At 39.5% G+C, this 20,512-nt stretch overlaps 1 protein-coding gene across 2 annotated transcripts in view; it reads left to right on the top strand.

The window, feature by feature from the left end:
* Positions 1–7,837: 7,837 nt before the first annotated feature.
* ARHGAP15 (Rho GTPase activating protein 15) overlaps positions 7,838–20,512 on the top strand; it is a 333,439-nt gene continuing 320,764 nt past the window's right edge. The window contains exon 1 of one of the 2 annotated variants that reach the window (XM_075152711.1): positions 7,838–8,087. The gene's annotated coding sequence lies outside the window, so the exon portion shown is untranslated. The remainder of the gene's footprint in view (positions 8,088–20,512) is intronic. The other variant, XM_075152712.1, reaches the window with a different exon arrangement.

The raw sequence follows: 20,512 nt of genomic DNA, 5'->3' as shown, positions 1-20,512 counted from the left end.
CACTGAATTCTGGAAAGAAATTACTCTAAACTTCTCAAATTTAACCAATAAATCAAAGACTACTGCTCTGTATCAGATATGGATGAAGGATAATGCTATGGGTCAATTTCTGGAAGATCCTAAATTCTGTGGAAGTGTGGACATAGCATATGACTGTTTCATTTTCATTAGTATTCTTATTTTATTTAAACTTTCTTGCTTTAACTGGATATTAAATCTGAAGTGATAAAATACCAGAAAAAGTATGAATCACCAAAATTACATGCTAAAGTCTGTTATCTTGACATTTTTCTGAATGAATATTGAAATGCTTAGCAAAAAAAAAAATCTTGAAATTCCTCCATCAGTAATCAGACCCAGACTTTACTTGAAAAAAAAATCCTTTTTATATTTAGTTATGAAAAGCATGCTCTTAATTATAATGATGTTCATTAAAACAAATGCCTTGAAAGACTACTATTTTCAATTCAAAGGCTCTTCAAAAAACATCTGAAAAAACCCATAATCTACAATAAATCTATCCTGGAAAAATCTTAGACAGAAAAACATACCAACAGAATGTATGTGATATATATGTACATCTATATGTGTGTATATGTGTACTGTTCTTCAGAGAATCAAGAGGTTTGGTTCTGCGTTCTATTTTTTTCACACTTATAGAAAGTGTAAGAAGTGGTTTAATTTGATGAAATCAAACATTCAATGAAAACAAAGGCATTAGCTCTGAAATAAGACATCAGTTTTACACGGCTATAGATCCTTTGAACTTGGATGACATTGTCTCTGAGGACAAGATGTTTGATGAATTTTAGACTTTAAAGCCTTTAGTAGGAAAAATTAGTCCAGAATCTGTTCCTGTAGGACGGGAAAAAATAATTCACTCTTCAAAAGATCAGGAAAAAAATGATGTCATTTTCTATTTCCCTTAAGTACCTTTCCTTCAGATGCTTATATTGGAAGAGGCTCAACAGGCATGAATTTAGGGGCTTATGCTCCTAGTGATCTGGGCATTTATGTCCTCTCTGCACAGAATGTTCAGGAGAAAAAAAAAACAACACACCCTTAGAATATAAGAATAAAGGGATCTATGGCTACGATGGTCTTAAAAAACATCACTGACTAATTTTAATCTATTAACTTAATATAATGAACATAATGATTTGTGTAAAATGACGTTACCCCTGTTATATGCCAAATCTGTTAGGAACAGCTGCTTTGCATTCAGTACATCATACTGACATACACTGCAGAATTATAATGCTTAAATTTTTTTTCATTAAGGGCCTATTTTAGACTTGCAAGCTTGTGCACAAGGGGAGAAGGGCTGGTGCCTCCATCGCACTGTCGCTGTTAAAGGTTATCAAAAAAACCTCTTGGCTCTGTGAAGAAATGAGTAATGCGTGCAAGTTGGTTTTGCAGACCCTGTTCCAAGGGAAAAATAAACCAGGATTAAAAAGTCTCGCAGAGAACATTTTTCCCAACAGGCCTAACGTTCAATGCTTTTTTGCTCAGAACAACTAGAAGGGCCATGATAACTGAAGCTTGAAATAAAGGTGAATTGATAACACAGGTGGGGAGGTGGACTAAAGTCTAGACTAAAGACTAACTGAGTCTTTATAGAGGCACAGAGGCTGCAGCAAAGATGCGGTTCTGCTGACACTCCTGTCCGTGTGCATGACCAAGCAGTGGGGGCTGCTACCTGCAGTGTCACACACGTCTTAAACTCCCTCTCTCCCTCTTTCCTAAATCCAAAATACTCCTAAAAACCTAAAAATATCCCCTAACCCTAAATACTACTTGCCTTTTGAACGGCCAATGATACACGCTGTCCTATTGCAGAGCTTGTCTGGACTAATAGAAATAATGGATCGGGATGAATGCTTTTCACAGCTCAGAAGGTATAATTCTGGCTGATAAGAAATTAGTATTATAATTTTTTTGCTAAACACACCCCCGCATCAGGCAAGAGTGGAGATGTAAAACATGCTATGTACACTGCTATTGTAGTGTAAAGGTGATTCTTCTGTGATAACCTACAGGTATAGTAGTTACCTATAGGTAACTACAGCATCAGAATATGACAGTGCTGTGTATCTGCTTCAGGAGAGTCCCTATTAAGTTTGGCAGGTATAGAATAAAAAGGGGCTCATAAAAGCAAGATTACAAGCATGAACCAGAGGAAAGGGGAGGACAGAGTGGTCTTGAGAAACAAAGGAAACGGAAGTATATGACTTCAGAGACCACAGACTATAGAGATCAGAAGGAACTGAAAAACTGGAACAATCTCAAAAGCTATAGAATGAAGGCTATCAGTTTTCTATTCTTGCCTGCTTGAAGCAAGCTGAAATTAAATGTGTTTGTGCAGACGTGTTGGAGTGGTCTGAATAAAGACCTCCTTATTTTCTGTAGGTGGCTGCTGTGAAGAAGTCTTTCAAGAAGTGCAAACAGGTAACACATCTAATAACCTAGTGACTATTAGTTACACTAGTGGGGCATTTCATTTTTTCTGTCTTTTTTTTTTTTCCTCCCCTAAATCTGAATACCCCTGTTCACCACTAACCAGTAAGATTTCCTGACATCTCCCAGATCATATGAGAATGTACAATAGTGATTGAATGTCAGAAGGTGGGAGCTGGGGAACAGGGCAATGGAGTACAGACATGTACAAAAACTAGAAGTATCCTTGTATTACGTGGGCAAATAAAATCATAGGAAGCAATTGGAACTGACATAATGAATTATTTAATTCAACTAGCTGCTTCAAGTCTTTGACGAACTGATTCATGTTTTTGTTTCCCAGTCCATTTCAGGCAGCATAGTCTCCCCTGAAAGCTTCTGGACAGAGAAGAGAGAGGACAATCATCTGTCTGCAGAGGAGTTTTACTTCCTGCATCTGACTTTCTCTTGTTTTTATTGACTTCTTTTTTCTTGCACAACTGCCCAGGCAGTTCTGACTCACTCTGCGATGGCAGCATGGGAGGGAGCAGAGCGAGCGCAGAGCCTACCACAGGGATAAAAGCCATATTGGGAAGAGACAAGCAATGACATCAGCAATTCCTATTTCCACTAGATTTGATGGAGGCCGCATTATTTTTGTGAACGCCTTGGATTGCTGTATGCTTCCATTTATCTTTTTGTGAATGTGCAATTTGATACTGTAGAAATGAGCCTCTTCTTCCTCAAAGGCTGAAGCAAAAGAAGAGAATATCCCAGAACATCTCAGCTTTCTTCTGCATTCATCCTCAGCGTGGGATTTTACAGGGCTTGATACTTCCCCCACTGTTATTCACCATGTAGCTGAAGCTTTTTTAATAGAGGTAGAAACAGCACTGGCTGGAGTATCAGTTTTATATCAAGGACAGCCACTTCATACTTCCTTTACTGTGAAAACATTGACAGCTTTTGGAACGTCTCCAGTCAACAAGCTACTGGCATGGAGAGTTTGGGTCACACCTGAAGCCAGTGGTGAACACCAGGGAGAAGAGAAGGGCTTTGAAGAGGATTTTGCTAGCACCCATTTGTAACCTGACTTGCTCACGGGTGCACAGATTAAGATATTGTCACCCAAAGTGCATGACTCATTTGTCTTTTTAAGGTCCGTTATTGTGTGATGTAAAACCACCTTTTTGGCAGTTTGGTATTGTAACACTTTTAGCACTCAGAGGCCTAACACTCCAGAAAATGCATTTACACTGCATTTAAAGCTTGCATGTAACTAAATCCTGTCAAGGAAAGTCTTTACATAATGCATCAACATATGCTGGGGTTTTGTCTCTTTTTTAGTACAGTATAGCTACACAATGGGTTGGAGTAGCTTTTCTAAGTTATTAAAAATAGCCCTAGGCAAGGCTGGCCTTTAAAATAAGCGTCAAGATCCCTAAAACACCTGGGAAAGTAGAACCAGTTTGGACTTATGTAGAACTTTCTTCCTCAGTAGTTTTCATTAACTTCAGTGTCCTAATTTTTTTTTAAACAGTGAAAAATGACATGAGGTAGGCTTGAAAAATAATAAGTGTAAAAATAAAGAAAGAAATATGTTTTTTCCTTAGCTATGAATATTTCTAAATCCAAACCTCATTATAAGGCAAAATGATCTTTATTAGGAAGTAAATGCCCAAAGAATTCTGTCCTAAACTTCTCTGCTGCTTTGTAAAATATATCTGTCATCAAAACTTTAGCAGCTAAGCTATTATAAGAGATGTTTTAATGCAAGATCATTTGTCTCCTAAAATTTGAATGTTGTGGGTTTTAGACCTCAAGTCACAGCGCATATGTTCCTTCCATACAGGCAACATTAAACTGCTGGAGAATCTCTAAAGATCTATTTTCTACCACCTGTGACAATTTTTTTAAAAATATCTTTTGCGCTTTTAAGACTGCAGTAAGTAAAATGGATTGTTTAGGGGAAAAATCAGCTCAGATTAAAAGGCTTTGGAAGATGATACCAGAATGTTTATAATGCATGTTATGGTTGAGAGGGTTGTGTGAATTTAACCATTACTGTGTATTTACATTGACATTTACATACAAGTTCCGATATAATAAGCATTTATTGCCCAAGCAGGTAATATTAGAGACTGCTGTTAACTTGGACTATAAACTATTGGAGCTGTTACGTGGCCGTGTGCATGGCCTTCTCGATACATAAGAATGTGCTCCTAGAAATGTTTTTACTGGGATTAAATATTCAAAGCCCTCATAGCGAAAAAAAAAGGCTACTGAATGGACATCAGCTCTCTGAGCAAACAATTGCTGTGAGCAAGAATATGAATTACTGTCCATACAGACATAATTCTTTGTTCTCCTTTTTAATTTAAATATTTTAAAACCTACTGCAAATATGAAAAATATCATTTCTCTGGTGAAGAATGTGGGAAATAACACATTATTTCTTCATTATCACATAGTCTGCTAGTTTCCTAGGGTTTTTCCCAGTGAATTGTAAAGTTTTGGAACTTTATCCATTTTTATTAATAAAAAAATATTTTCTTCTGGAACCAGCCATTGCATGCACAGTTGTTCTTCCAGGCTTGTGCCTGCATGCTATCCAGGTTTGTATTGTCTATTATGGCTCGATTTACCCACTGAATTAGATTTGCCACTGGGTGCCTGCTATACAAGCCAGACTATGGGCTGCCTGTCAGTCATTCCAACAGAAAGTAAAGGCTGAACGAAGCAAAAGGAAAAAAAAGTCAAGTTTTCTTTCCCCCTCAGGAGACTGCTGGTCCAGAACAAGTCTTGGAATCACTGTTCAAGCTCCTGATGAAACTTATGATACTTCTTGAATTTATTAGACCTGAGTTGGTAACAGCTGCTGGGCATTCAGCATCCTCAGTCAATAGCGATTTTTAAAACTGTTGTTTTAGCCTTAATGCTCTGTGCTCTCAGTTATGAGATGTGGAAATCTGGATGTTCACCAACTTGATGACATGTCTCATAAGCAATGAGGCCATGAGTCACTGAAATAAGGACAAGAAATCTGAGCTTCAGAAATGATGCTCCATCTTTAACTTGCACAGCAAACATGTGAGGACCAACCTATTGAGCAGAAATCTGCTCCAGGTGACGTCTATGCAGTTTCTGTTTCCTGTTTAGTTTTGCTTGATTAAAAGAGCTTTTAGATTTTTGCTAAATTGTTTTTTTTGCACATCTAAAGTATTTTCAGCCTTCCAGAGATGACACAGGAAGCTTGTGCTGCATAAGTTTAAGCGGTGTGCAAAGCTGCCATCCTTTTATAGAATTTTGTCACTACTGACATACTGTCAAATGGATGCGAAGGAAATCAGACGGAGTATGCAACTTGACTTGAAATGTCAGGTGTACAGTGAAAGACATTTTCATGAAAAATGTCATGTCCCTGGTAATCTAGGTTTTGGACAAGGTAACATAGGCAAGTTCTGCTGCAGTATTTTACAGGTTTGCTGATGGTTTCTTCACATTTTAGTGATGAAGTTCTGTTGTCCATACTGTTCACAAATATTTTGTAATTGTGAAAATGCTTTTGATGGTTTTATTTGAGGAAAATCTTAAGATCTACATGATTACAATAGATTTTTCAATTAAAATTTATTCCATATGACAAAATTAATTGAAACATATACTGTTTTTAAAAAAGCTAGCAATTAATTAGTGCTGCTGCAAGTTCTTTAAGCACTAGCAGTTGTTAGTTTACAGAAAAGCACAGTATTGCTTTCTCACCTCCTCATACCTGGGAGAAACAACTCATCACCATTCATAAGCAACATCCACATTTTTGTTCCAAAAGTCCATCTTTAAAATACATCCCTAAAACACAGTGCCCACAAAGAAATGATATTTTAGTTTAGAAAGGGGAAGACCAGCTGTCATGCTGTTCAACTCCCTCTTGTATCTGTGCGTTCGTGTTACCTCTTGGCATACGTAATAAGCGTTTGGGAACAAGGACGGTCTTGGTTCTGGCTTTGTACGGCCTTTAGCATAATTGGATCTTTGGCCATGAAATGGAGTTTGTAGAAGTTACTACAAAATCAATAATAATAATGTAAGGATCACTCTGTAGCCTAATAGCTCTGCCATTCCTTCAGCAGTGCTATGTTCCCCCTTTTTCTTTCTGGCATTCCTCTTGAGTCCCTAAAGGTCGTTTCCCATGTGCTTCAGTAAGTGCATGAGGTACTAAAGCTGTTCTCTATGGGAAATTTCTTGCATCTTTTTTTGCTGCAATAGGAAATGATCTGCCTGCAAATCAGTCTTTTTTTTTTTTTTGCAGCCTTGTAAAATTTGTCATGATCCCTTTCTATGTCTTCCTAAGCTCCACTCCAGCCACAGCTCTAGCCCTTGTTTCCTAACTCTGCCCTTTCTCCATGGGATGTTCTGCAGGATCCTCCTCTAGGGCACTTAGTGAATTTCCTTCTGGACATCTGCACAGATGGAGCACATCTTCTTGAGGAACTCCACTGGCACCCCCTGTCAACAGGGTTCATTTTACTTCACTGTTGGGACAAATCCTTAAACTTCAGGGTGGCCTTGATTTTCTCAGGTTGTATGGCAGCTCTTTGTTTTATTGTGGGAGACCACCAAAAAAGATCCCCCTGTTCTGCCAAAGCACCAACAGAGGGCTCTGCAGCCTGACCAGCACCGTGATGGTCCTCGTACACACAACACAGCCACTCTACCCTGCAAGGGAACCCCGCTGCACCAGGGAGATGAGCCCTCGTTTTGTAAGTTGAGCTAGAAATACCAGAAAGATACTATTGTTCCTTGATAAAAAAAGGCCTCGGGGAAGACACTGGTGAAGGTTATGCAAGGAAGGGGCTTTTCTAGAGCCCCGAAGGCGCAGAGCTGCATCTGAATCTGCTGGTTCTCTGGGTTCCCCCTGCCTGAGAGGGACCATTATGGTGCGAGATGCTGCGGGAAGTGAAGCGGGGCAGCAGCTGTGTGTGCCTGTGCTTCTCCAGGGGCTGCTTCATGGAGAAGTGTTAAAACAGAAAATCAAAGAAACGGAAGTGGGCGACCTTCACCAGGCAATAGTACAAGTCACTTTTTTTTTCAGTAGCAAACTCTCTGATTGGCTAGAATTTGCTATTTTATAAATCTAAAGTAACAGTATGGTAAGTGTCATGTTTTCTAAAGCTACATTTCAAAATAGCAAAGCAGATTTGTTGCAAGCTATTTATTTCAGTACTCAAAGGGTTTCATTGAAGGTAAGAAAAGGGAAGTTGTCTTGAGGCTTAGAATCGTAATTCCTTTCAGCATTTCCTTTTAAACCTCATGTTTACCTTCTGCAAAAACTAGCCCTCCCTGTTTGTTGCAATTTTAACAGAGGAGCTGCTTTCATACTTTAAAATTTTGCTTTTTATCCAATCCGGAAGAGTTTTGCACTAAACCTGGGTGTAAGTCGCTCACTGGTGAGATGGTTAGCTTCTGCTGTTGCAGGAAGTGGTTTTATTTTACTTTTTTTCCCTTCTTTCTTTTCTTATGAGCTGTGGGAGATTAACCTAAATGCTGTCTATAGACATGTGACCTAGATGTTTTCCGTTTTTTGAAATAGTTAAAACTGTTGCTGGTTGATGGCGGTTTGAGATGAGACGACGACATCTGTGAAGCTGTAGGTAAGGAACCTTAAATTCATCTTAATGCAGTTTAGGAAACCTGTGGCTAAAGATTTTTAAAATAATCATAACTGCATTTATTTTGTATGCGTTCAATATGGATTATGTTAATTGCACAATTATTTTATTTCTCTTGGTGTTTGTGAATTTGAAAGCAATGAGCAACAAGGTAGAGCATACAGATGTAAAACGATGTTTTAAAGGCAAAATTACTATTCAGAATCTAGGAAATCTGTTGCATCCTATGCAAGAGGCAACTATATCTGACCCTCTCTAGTATCCCAAACCACTAATCACTAATCTTATCCCTGCCGGTACTAACTAGTTGTCCCCAAAAGGTAGAAAAGGCTGGTGGTACTGGCTGGGAAATGAGATTAGATCACATTTCCAAGCAATTTGCCTTTGCTAGGTGCAATTTAGCCGTCTTTGATTAACCGGCTTCCCTGCTGGTGACCGTGAGGGAGGTGATTAGTAGCAGTGGTTACTGTAAGCGTTAGTGAGTGGTAAGGGTAGGTATCTAGTTGATACTCGGTATCACTAGAGACTGAAGAGATCGGTAGAGGGATCTCTTGCCTTGCTTGGTATCAAAAATTTTGGTACCACTCTGTTATTTAGTGGCGCTAATAGGAATAGGGTGCAGGGAGGCATAAGGGACATTGTACAAAAAATATCCTTGGTTTGTCTATGGGCACTCTCAACGCTGTTCAATGGAGATGTCATGGTAGCGTGTTTCCTGCACGAGGCTGTTTAGATCCAGACTAATTCCTCCTCTGTTTCGGAGTTGGCCAGAAAAAGGTGGTGTGTCCTGAGTCCCCATCTCGCTCGAAGCTTTCTATCAGAAAAGCTTGCTTTGCATTGTCATCAGTGGGCAAACACTGCTTTCTGGCCTTCAGAGTCTTACAAGGAAATAGTAATTTAGGAAGATGTTCAAACAACACAATATAATGCTTTGATTATGGGCCACATAAAGGAAAGCCAAAATTAGCAAGATTTGTTCTACGGTGCAGATTTATTTTCCTGGTAACATGTAGTTTGCTGCAAACTTTGTGACATGTACTCATGTTTGTAACTGATAGCCTTATCGTAAGAAGCAACTTGTTTTTCTTTTGGAAATATGGGTCAGAGTTGAAAGATATCACACGTGGCTTGAAGCTCATTTTGAAATTGTGCATACTAATTGGAGACAGATTTTAGTGTGGTGTTGTAAAATTACACTTTAAATTTTCTGTACTTTTTGGAGAAAAAAAGCTGTCCTGCCTGCATACACAAATCAGCACAGGCAGGGAAATTGTATAAAAAGAACATGTTCTCTTCCTGGGCTGTGTTTGTAGTGGTTTTTATGTTACTGCTGCAATGTCTTAGAGTCATTTGAAATGCATTTTCCACAGAGCTGTGAAGTTTGGTAAAGTAGTTTGAATTCTCAGAGTTATTTTTCTTTATTTTCTCCCTTCTCTGCAACTTACCTCTTTGTGTCCAAAGGAAATTCATTTAAAAGCAGCATCTCTTGTTCACTTTACCTCTCAATCCAATTACATCTGTAACGTACATTTGTTCATTTTCTTTTCCAAATAGAGTGAACAGCTGAAACACTCTCCATATTTTAAAGCTCCTGCTGTACACTATTATTGAATTACAAAAAAACTTTGCCTTTTTGGCAGCATTTGTTGTAGAAACATCCTTTTGCTTTGATACAAGATATACCCTAGCTTGGAAGAGATACTCCATTTTTGTCCAACCAAGCATGGGTTTGTGGCCCCCTTGTAGCCCCTCTCACCAGGGCTGGGATTGCCAGGGCAACAAAGGAGAGGTCTGTATCAGACCATGGGCTCGGGCATGTTCCTCCGCACCTGGGGTGAGGCAGGAACCAGAAACTAAAATGGTGACAGAGACATGTTTCGATTCTTCTCCTGATGTTTGGGTGGCACAACACCACAACCTCCGGTGTGGTGCTAGCTTAATTGAAGCAGCTGTACCCAGCTCTGGTTTGGATTTCTCTATCTATTTCTGGTCCCAGAAGTTATTACTTCTTTGCAGTGACAGATATGAATGAGATGAGCTTCAGGCCAGGCTCTAAAAAGTAGTATCCCACGTGATGAGTTTGGAGCGCCCACAGTGATCGCTAGTGCCTTAAGTGAGGATGGCTTTTGTTGTGCTGCTCAGAGATTTCAGCTTGGTTCTCTGCTAAGGAGTCCCACAGACTTATAGTAGTGGGAACTGCTGTCTTTTCATGGCCTGTTTCTACTGAGTCACTTGGGGCTTAGCAGGTTAGAGGCAGTGTCTTCTGAATTTTTGAGGCTCACCATGTGCAATTTTGATACTTGCTTATTTTTCTTGACTTTTTTTACTAGATGCTTCTGTGCTGCGTCAGCTCAATCAGTGTGAGTTGCTAACCATTTAATGAGTTGTTAAAGCCTGCATGCTGCTAAAAACTGTCTCTTGATGTTGGAAAAGTCTGTTAGGGCTTAGGTGTGTTCTTAATTAGAAACCTGAAACATGGCATTTGTACAGAATATATCCTAATCCTGTTTATGTAGGTGTTGTTTGGGCTGATCTCTTTTAAATACAAAACAAAGCATCACTTGAGCTCTAGCTAAAGTCTCTATGTTTCACTTTTCTCCTAAGACAGACTTCTGTATGGATGCATCAAACCTCTTTCTCAGTGCTACAAAGACAGAAGCTGATAGTGGTAGATACCATCTATATGAAGATGCTTTGATCGTTTTCCTGGTTTCATTTGTTGATGGCATTAGTCCTGAAGAAAAGAGATGGGATAAAATTTTGGCCCAGCTTTTGACTGTGTATCTTCCGTGACAATTCAAGTGCAATTCAGAACACAACAGCAGATTTCTTTACCTGGTTACACAACCTGCACAAAACTGTCCATCCTGTGGTGGCTTCCAACAGCTTTTGTCACCATCAAACTAATTGCTGTAATGTCCTCTTAGTCTCAGAGCAGGCTGAAGGCCCTGGTGCCTTCAGTTTGCTCACAATGGCACACTTCCCTGCTGGGTGTGCATTTGGGAACCTGTGGGCTCAGTCTAGGCAGAGGCATTGGTGTTACCTGCATCTCAAACCTTGTCATAAAGTTGGTCTGCTCCAACCAGCGGTTTTGATGAATCTTAATTTCACTGACAACTCTCTTATCAACATCTGAAGGACAGAGGTGGTTGTTCTTTTGCTGTACTGGATCTTAAGTTTCTGCCTTCACGCACTTGACATGTCTCTGTCAGTCTTCCCTGCTTTGAGAAATACTATAAAAAGGTTGTTTTGGAGACTCACTACAAAACAAACACTGCTAGCTCCTCATTTGCACAGGGACTTCCTCAATGCAGATCTATTTTCATTTTAAGATTGAGACCTCTTATTGAAGAGTCTGTGGACTCCCATCATCTTTATTACAACTTGAAGCACCTTGGGGTGCAAAATTCCAGGCTGGCTGAAATAGGAGCAAAAGAAATGCTATTGGATCTTTTTTTTTTTAGGAAGGTTGTCTGAATGAGAAAAGCAGGCGTTAATTTTCTGGGCATGGACATTTAGGTGCTGCAAACTGACCATGGGGCAAATCTAATTCATGCTAGAGCTCAGTCTGTGGACGCAGCCAGGTCATGCTGGAGCAGATTTTCAGTGCATTATTGGCTTATGCTGAAGTCACCTGGAAGTGTTGAGGTCTGGCGTTTGTAAAACTGAGTCCTGTTTGCCAGAAACAAAGAACCCCAAATTCATACATGCTTGAAAATGTTGGCCTTTTTCTCTTCATTTCTCTGTATTTTCATTCATCTTACGTAGCGTGAGAAAGAACTGTTTTGGGAATTAAGTAAGAAAGATATCAGAGGGTTATTTAACTGATATTAGTAATCTCCAATTTAGCTTCTAAACTTCTGGGAATATGTGCAAGTTACATAGTAAAATAGCAACTCAGTGCACAGATACCTACTGAAGCATTTCTTCAACAAATTAACTAAGCAACTTTGATATTGCTATGGTTAGTGGTTTAAGGTTGTTTAAGACACAATATAACACTTCCTGCCATTTGTGATTGACAGGTATTAAATCATTCACTTGTAGTTAAGCCGGGTATTGTGGGTTTGTACTGTGGTTTTTCATGAATATTTCTTCCAAAGCCTGTGCCTGATATACTGAAGAGGCACAGTCTTTGAGCAAATGAACTTAAAGTGACTTCTGATTCCTTCTCCAAGACATCCATCAGTTTTCAGCACAACTGCAACATGATAAGAGGGGAGGGGGAGAAAAGGAGGAAGAAAAAACAGAAATGAATGTGGCTTAGAGCTGAAGAGACGTGCTTTAAGTATGTGCTTGCTCTTTGTTTTTTATTTCTTTTCCTGCCACACCCTGAGCAAAGCCACCACTGTGTTTGGTGCTGAATCAGATACCTAAGCGCCTATCTGAACCAGATACCGAAGTTCCTCCTAGGCAAGGCATTGTGCTTAGCACCTGTACTTGTTTGTCTGCTGCTCAGGATGTTACTAAACTCTCTTCCTTTGTGGGTGAGGAGGGAAATGACACAGATATTTTGTGAAGAAAATTGAAGCTCTGGAGTTCTGTCTCCAAGAGAGTCACCTCCATGGCTGGTGGGTTCGTCACCAGCTTGCTGGGTGTCAGGATGCTCTCAGCATTTCTGGTGTCTCCGCTGCAACTGTGGCTCAGGAGGTACCTGCTGCCTGGCTAGCTAGATGTCTGTTTGGGACAGTGGATTCGGAGGAACTGAGCAGTCCACAGTGGGGGAACGGACCCAACGCTGGCAGCGTGTCCCCCTAGTTGTGGGATCCCCAGCCCATGTGTTGGTGTTGACCGGAGCCAAACCCTACCCCTCATTGCAGGAAAGCGTGATGGTAACACCATGCGTATCCACAACAAGCACTAGCAGAAGCTTCCTTGTGCTCTCTCAGACAAAATGCATTTCTAATGAATGTTTTTGCTACAAATCAACATTGAATCAACATTTTCCACTAGGAAAGTGTTACATCAGACTTTCCAACTGGCCGAGCTGCCCTGACACATGCTGCCTTTTGTACTTTGGGCTGAGTAGTGCTGAGGCTTGATCTAGAAAGATTAATGTTTCTAGTATCAGCAGTATGTTGCATGCTTGGTTACTTTATTAGCAAAAAAAGCAAAGTATAGTAACCAGTAGTAATGAGTAATCAAATTCTTGTGATGATTTTTTGACTAGGCGGTGGCACTAATCCATCCACTCTTCTTGGAGTGGCAAAGAAAGCGAAAACAGCTCAAGTAAAAGCATCTCAGTTCCTCCTCGTTCATTAATCCCTAGGTCCTGGTAAAGGCCAGAAGTACCCCCAGTCTTAGCAGAAAATTAGAGAAACTGGTGTCTTCAAACCATTTTTGAATTTCCTTTGGGCAGTCTAGCACTGGCTCTGGACTGAGTAGTATGTAGTTGTATAGACCCGAGATATTCAGAATTGCTGCACAGAGATTTTAATTGGAAAACTTCTTTTCTAGTTTTAATTTTCATCTGAAGTTTGGGTCTTTTTATAAAATCTTTCCTAGAGTGTGAGTAAATGAAGAAGGGAATCTATTAAGATGTGGAGCAAAAATTGTATAAAATAAAAGAATGAAAAAAGTTAAATGCAGAGATTTCTTACCAGACTTGTATCATGCACCAAGATACAGAGGTTTAGGGAATAACATTAATGCACTGTGAGGACATTTTATCTTGGGTAATTAGGACTGCAAGGGCTCACTTGAGCTGAGTGCAGCAATTTCAGTCAACAAGGGATTTGAGGAGCCCATCAGCTCCGCACGTTACCACACTACCTAATAAACCCACAGCCGACATGTAATACTTGTATTTTTGCTCTTCACAATGTTGGGGGCAGATGAATGGCTGTCACTCTTCTCACTATGACTGTTGATGTTCGCACACGGATCTGGCACCATCGCACTCCTGCTGTCATTGCTGCTGACTCTGACTGCTTCTACCAAGTGCAGCAGGTCTGTGGTGGGACTGGTGGTGCAGGTGGGCTCTGGTCCCCTGGCCTGCAGAAAGAATGCATACAAGGTTTCTGGAGTCATCTTGAACCACCTTAGTGAAATAAAGTTTTCATTGGTCCCTCACCAAACAATGTGCATTTGCAGTAAAAATTTTAGATATAATCAACAGAGTCTATGCTCAAACTTCTTGCATAATCAAAGAAATTATATGTTTGACACCACAATACCCCTGGTATTTTCCCTTTGCTGAAAGCAGACATCTTAGCTACACAATGTGATATCAGGCACTATCACATAAACCAAATGCCTTTGTCTTCTCCCCGCTTTGCCACGTGGTGCTGAAGAGCAGCGTGGTGGGGCAGGCACGCCTGCCACCTTCTGCTCTGCTCTGGGCCACGGCAGAGGCCGTTGGTGAAGAAAGCAAACCGGGGGCCCCACGAAATGCAGAAGAGGGGCTTGCTCGATGCAAGCCACAAAGAATTTCCCCTTCTAGTTCCTGCTGTAGCTTAAAACTTTTCTCCTAAAATTGTAGGTGTCGGCTCTGCTGCATTTCACAGCAGCGTCTCTTACAAGACCAGCACCGGGAGCTCTGCAAAGGAAAGTGGAGATGGAGTGTGGGAACAGATTAAAAGTGTCTGGAGCTTTTTTTTTTTTCCCCCTTCAGATGGGAAGTGGGAGCAGTGAGAAGAAGTAAAGGAACAGCTGCAGGATCACAGCACAAAAACTGCTGCAGATATGTATGGAGGAAGATTGAGAGAGGGTAGGCAGGACTGTTTCATCGAACATTATCCTGGGGAGCTGGGAGGGAGGGGGTCCTACTGTCTGAACAAGGGACAAGCCTCTTGTTGTAGACACTGTTGAGGCAGGCAATGTCAGAAAGAAATAGTTTTATTATAAGGTTTTTTTTTAATTTGTTTTTAAAGTCTGTCAATAATTTCAGTATCTCAGTTCGACAGACATGTCTTCTGTAGGATGATGGGTATATGGAACTGCATAAAGGATTAAGATGTGGCAAATGTGCATTTAAACTACTAAGTTGAGGGACTTTAAGGTACTCTAAGAGATTAAAACAACTGCCACTGCTACACCAAAGGCTTAATAGAGCTCAAGAAGGCATTTTTTTCTACTAAAGGTGATGCTGCTGCTGCAGGAATTAAGGACCAGGAAGCAAACGGAGGCATGACTTACAACTGCTCCAAGTGTTCAATAGGGCACGACAGATTTAGAGGTAGAGTGGGATAAAAATTGTGTGTAATGTTGCTCAGTGATGAATGTGAGGTACTTCCTCCACCATGGATCAGCCAGTGGAACATGTGCCTGTCCATGAATGTGGTGCAGGTCACAAACGTGCTGTAACGTCCTACCCGAGCTGGCCCTGTGATAGCTTGTTTATATAGCCGCTGTCAAATTGAAGCTGAAATTTCTGTTGACAAAGCTGTGAAATTTAGAACTTATAGGAAGTTTGTTTCTTTGACTATTTGCAGCAAGCTTTCAGGCATTTAAAAAATATTTTTCTAATACATCAGTTTGTCTTGCGGTACTAACTCTTCCACTTCTCCAGAGAGTTTGGGCTGTTCCAAAATTACCATCACCACATGTCTAGTTCAGGTAAGCATGGAAAGTTTGGATGAATATCTGAATCTCTGTGAGGAGAAGTTCTGCAAAATTGAGCTGGAAGTATTTCAAGCAGTCTTACTTTGAAATTTCTGTCACTTCTGCTTCTGCTTGTATCTGTAAATACTGCAAGAATAACCTTTCCCATAGTATCTCATCACTTCAGATCTGGCAACATTAAAAGTAACAACACTTTTCTGAACATTTAGGCTATAGGAACAGATTTCTTTCAAGCACCGGAGAAAATTTGTGATTCTTATGTGATCTTCTTAGAGAAAACATTGGATTCTTTTTATTCAGAATTAGACAGCTTTAAACTAAAAAGTTACCGTGCAAGAAGCATCATACGCAGGTGTAAAATCAGTTTAGAGATGGTCAGTCTTACTTGTGGTGGTTGGAAAGACATGAATCTAACCTGTACATGTCTGCAGTACATCAATGTACAGCAGAAAAGAAGGAGGTGGAAGGAAATTATCTTTTCCTCACCTGATAGGTGAGGGCAGGTCAGAAGTAACCAAGCAGTACTCCTCTGGGCCCCTCTAGCACTTCTCAGGACTTACTTGGTGTTAATTCAATTAAATTTTTATGAACTTTTATGATGCTGGGAACTACTTGCTGTCATTGGTCTAATGGCTAAACCATACTCATTCTGCTATTCAGTGTTGTAGGATGTGTTGGAAGTGTTACATATTGGATGATATTCATAGTTTGTTTTCTTAATACTGTGTATATATATGACCAATATTCATCATTTGAAGGATTGTAGTCTAGCTTGCACAGCATGGAAAATGGAGGCAGGTGTCGCAGATCAGATGCACTCCAGAAAGAAATGAAACGCGTTGCCAACAGGAAGACCTAGAAGTAGCAATTTTTCCCAGGCATGTTCTTTTACATATTCAACTGAATTTCTACTATGGACGGCTGTTCCCAGAACATATGCAGGCCAAACTGTACACAAAGTTCCACTTGAAACTGAGATATTAAATTGACATAGGAGTGGTGAAAATAGACTCCATTATGCTATCCCATATGATATATTGGGACAGACGAACTTTTGAAACAACTGTTACCTTTCCTGAGACCTTCACATGTAATATAAGTAAGAAACTAAGTGATGCAAGAAGACACATGACCATATGCAGTCACTTGCTGACTTGAAGAAGCTCTTTTACCCTGTTGCATGTGGTTTTGTTGTTTTCAATAATATCCTAACGATATTTCCTAGCAAGCTTTTATTTGTGCAGAGAAGTCCTGTAGATAGCAGGTCATGAAGGATTACAGGATTAGAGATGAATCTGTAGTCATTAAACATGGACGTGAAGAGTTTGTCATTATATGTGCACAACTTTGGAATAGTAACTGTCTCCCATTCTCTTCTCTCTCTAATTCTCAAGCCATTTCTATCCAGTTAGGAAAGCATTTCCATCTCTGCCCTATAGCTTTTCCAGATCCCTGTTTTTCTTTGACATCTGATCCTGCTGTTTAAGGGTCTATGTATAGCGAGGAACAGACCCTTGGGGCTTTCAGCTATCATCTTCTAAAAATTTTCAGAATGACACAAAGGAGGACCTTAGCTCCCTGCTTAAATCCTCATTGCTAACCATTGCCAGTCTAACACAGCTATTCAAATTCTCTGTCGTCACGTGTCTCTTCATCCAATCCTTGAGACAAATCAAGCAACAATTTGTAAAGATTAATAAAATTTCCACTGAAACTGTATATTTGGTTAAGATATTTTGCTGCCATCTGCTAGAAAGTGGGACTCAATATCAGCCTTCTATTATTTTTTTTTATCCTTTTAATTTTTTATTTTGTAAGGTGTTATTACTAGTTGAAAAAACAGAAAAAGACGATAGTCAGTCTTCATAGCAGTAAGCCACTCATATTTTTAGCACTGCTGTCAATGGGCAGGAAATCCCTGAAGCATCAAACTGTAACAGTCTGTAAGTTATTGTGCAGTGCAGACTCCACACCCATGCAGGTCTGTGACGTACTATAAGTGGAGAATCATAGATTCCTAGCATATGTGGTAACTGCCGGGAATGAGAAATGAAGTATTGCATTTTAACACTTTAATTCTTAGGAACTCAGTCATCAAAACAACCTTAGAGTATGCTCTTAAACCCAAAATTAAACAAGATAGTTACTGCTGTACAATGGTGCAAAGCTGTGTCCTTCCCTTTTGCAATCTATTATAAAGTATACTTCCATACCCGGCTCGGTGATGCAATAAATGCTTTGACTTTCCTTCTCAAATATGCTTGACGTTACTTTTGCATTGTTGTAGCTCCATTAATTTCGGTGAGTTCCCTGCGAACCTGAGATCAGTATCAGGCCTTTAAGGCCTGTCTGGAACCGCATGTCCTGTATTGCACAAACTAGGAAGAAATTATTTTAAATGATAACACACTTTGTTCCTACTGGATATTAAGCTGTGAAATTTCAATCATGAGAATTATATATTTATTAACCAAGAGTTATTGTAAAATATAATCCTGTCTTGATATAAGAGAATAAACCAAAAAGGTTGAAATGGGCATCACATCAAGGACCAAGTTAAAATGTCAAGGATAAAAGATTCTGTAGCTTAAGAACTGTTTAACAATGATGCTTGAAAATGCTTTACATCTTGTATTGCACTACTGCCTAGGAAATCTGTTATGGTTCGGGCCAAGTTGTGTCAAGAAATTTGCCTTTAGATGCATCCTTCGTAGAGACTGGATTATATACCTCAGAGCATAAATAAAATTGTGAATCATGTGCTGAACAGCATATTCCACACGTGGTAACAGAATAATGCTGGGCAGTGAGATATTGCTACAAACAAAACAGAAAAGATGTTTTACTCTTCTCTTTGACCACAGGAGAGGCATGGGTAACTGTACATGTAAACTGAAGTTGCCTGGAGAACTCTGTGGGCCATTTCTGCTTTTATTTGCAGAAAGTCCTCAAAGAAAAGAATGACTAGAAAAGAATGACTATGAAGCCAGCCTTTAGACACATAAGGTAAGGTGACCTCCTCAGTGCGTTGTCTGTTCTGAGAGACACCACCAAAAGTCTAATATGGCTGCAACAGGTAAAAAAATTAAAAGAGGATATGATAATCAATGCTTTGAGCATGGCTTTTGTAGGACTTAGAACGTATCAACTAACTCACCAATGTTTGCTGATGAGATTGTGAGTTTGGTTGATAAGGGAAAATGTGCTGTTGAGTTTAGGACATTTACCATTTACAGCAGACTGAACTCAGCACAAAATTCTGTTTTATTGTCTATCTGATATAAAAGAATAAAACTGGAGTAAAGACCCTGGCAAGGGTGATGTAGTGTCATTTCTGATCTCCTACTTTGACTAGAGATATGTCTGATGGTTGAAATTAATGCTACTTCCTAAGTACAAATTATTTCCGGCTGGATGACATCTTTCTGCAAAGGAAAAGGCATAGGAATGTTACATCTGCTTTGTATTTTCATTACAATGGATTTTTCTGTTTTTCTAGTACTCAGATAAACTGGCTTCAGGACTCTTCTGGGCACCAGCCCAGGACACCATATCCCTCAGCATCCTTTGCTGTTTGTGTCCGTGTCCTGGGCACAGATGTGTGACGTGTTAGCTGTGAAAGCAGTGTGGTGGGGATGGTTGAAAAAAAATAAAGACAGAGTAGAGCGCAGATAAGAATAATTGAAAAAAGCTATGTGGCAGTTTACTTGTTATCCCTTCTCTTTACCTATTGTTTTTTCATCTGTCTCCCTTTATTTCCGTCAGTTGTGTGTTGAAGCACTTACTGCCCCTGAGCTGTACTTCAGCGGAGATAACAAACAGTGTAGCAAAGGCTAAGAACAAAATCCAACAGCAGAAATATTTACGTAGGTGTGTTGATTTTAAACACTTCTTTCACAGACATAGTAACATGTTTTCTCCTTTACAAGGATGCTCTGACTCACCACGTGTGTGGCATTAGCTTGTTTTTTCGTTTGTTAACTCTTATTTCCTCTTCCATTTTTATGGTTTTTCAGGCCCAGCGGTCTAGTGTAATGATGAACCTAGTGCTGATTTTTATTCTTTTTTGTAATATCATTGCATTAGGTTTCAATGGATGCTCTTCATGTAGAAGTATGCTCTTCAGCAGAAGAATGGAATTAGTGAATGTAATAAGATGCACTTTAATTTTGCAGTGTTTTCAGATTACTATGTTGAGCACTTTCATGTTCATTATGCTTCTGACTTGATAGTGGTAGCTATGTCATAAGGAATGAAGTTGGAAATTAAAAGCTTATTTTGATAAATACTGAAAATTATATACAATGTTTTTAATCTCATAAACTTGAAAAACAAATGCAACAAATTATGTTAATCATGGATAGATTTTTTTCCTTCCTTGGATAAAAGTACTTGCTACAACTTCTACTTTGTACAAGTTGCTAATGAATTAACATTTGCATTCTGTCTTTCACTGTACATAGCTGTAGGAAACATAGGCATAGGTCAAACAAAATTTAGAAATACTGCTATCATCTTGTTTCTTGAAGAACTAAGGCTTTGCTTTGCTATGCTTTGCTTTTCTATGCTTTGCTTTGCTTTGTAGAAAACCTATATATTAACTTTATTGATACTGTACCAAAACTCATGAAGTAAAGTTCTTGGTTAACACCAGTGAGTCCACTCATTATAGGATCAATTTCTGGACAAAGCAACGTGTCAAAATGGATTAAAATATGAAAATTCATCTAGCTCCATGAGCTGCTGTAGGAAGGGAATACTTACTGGCTGTCATTGTGAGACAGAAACCATAATTAAGCTACCAAAGACATAAGAATGGCAGTGAGATGAACAATTCACTTTCT

This window comes from Calonectris borealis, chromosome 6 (genome assembly GCF_964195595.1).
Source record: "Calonectris borealis chromosome 6, bCalBor7.hap1.2, whole genome shotgun sequence".
In the NCBI taxonomy this organism is placed as follows: Eukaryota; Metazoa; Chordata; class Aves; order Procellariiformes; family Procellariidae; genus Calonectris; species Calonectris borealis.
Note: the sequence above shows the minus strand (reverse complement) of the source record. Positions and strands in the feature narration are given on the sequence as shown.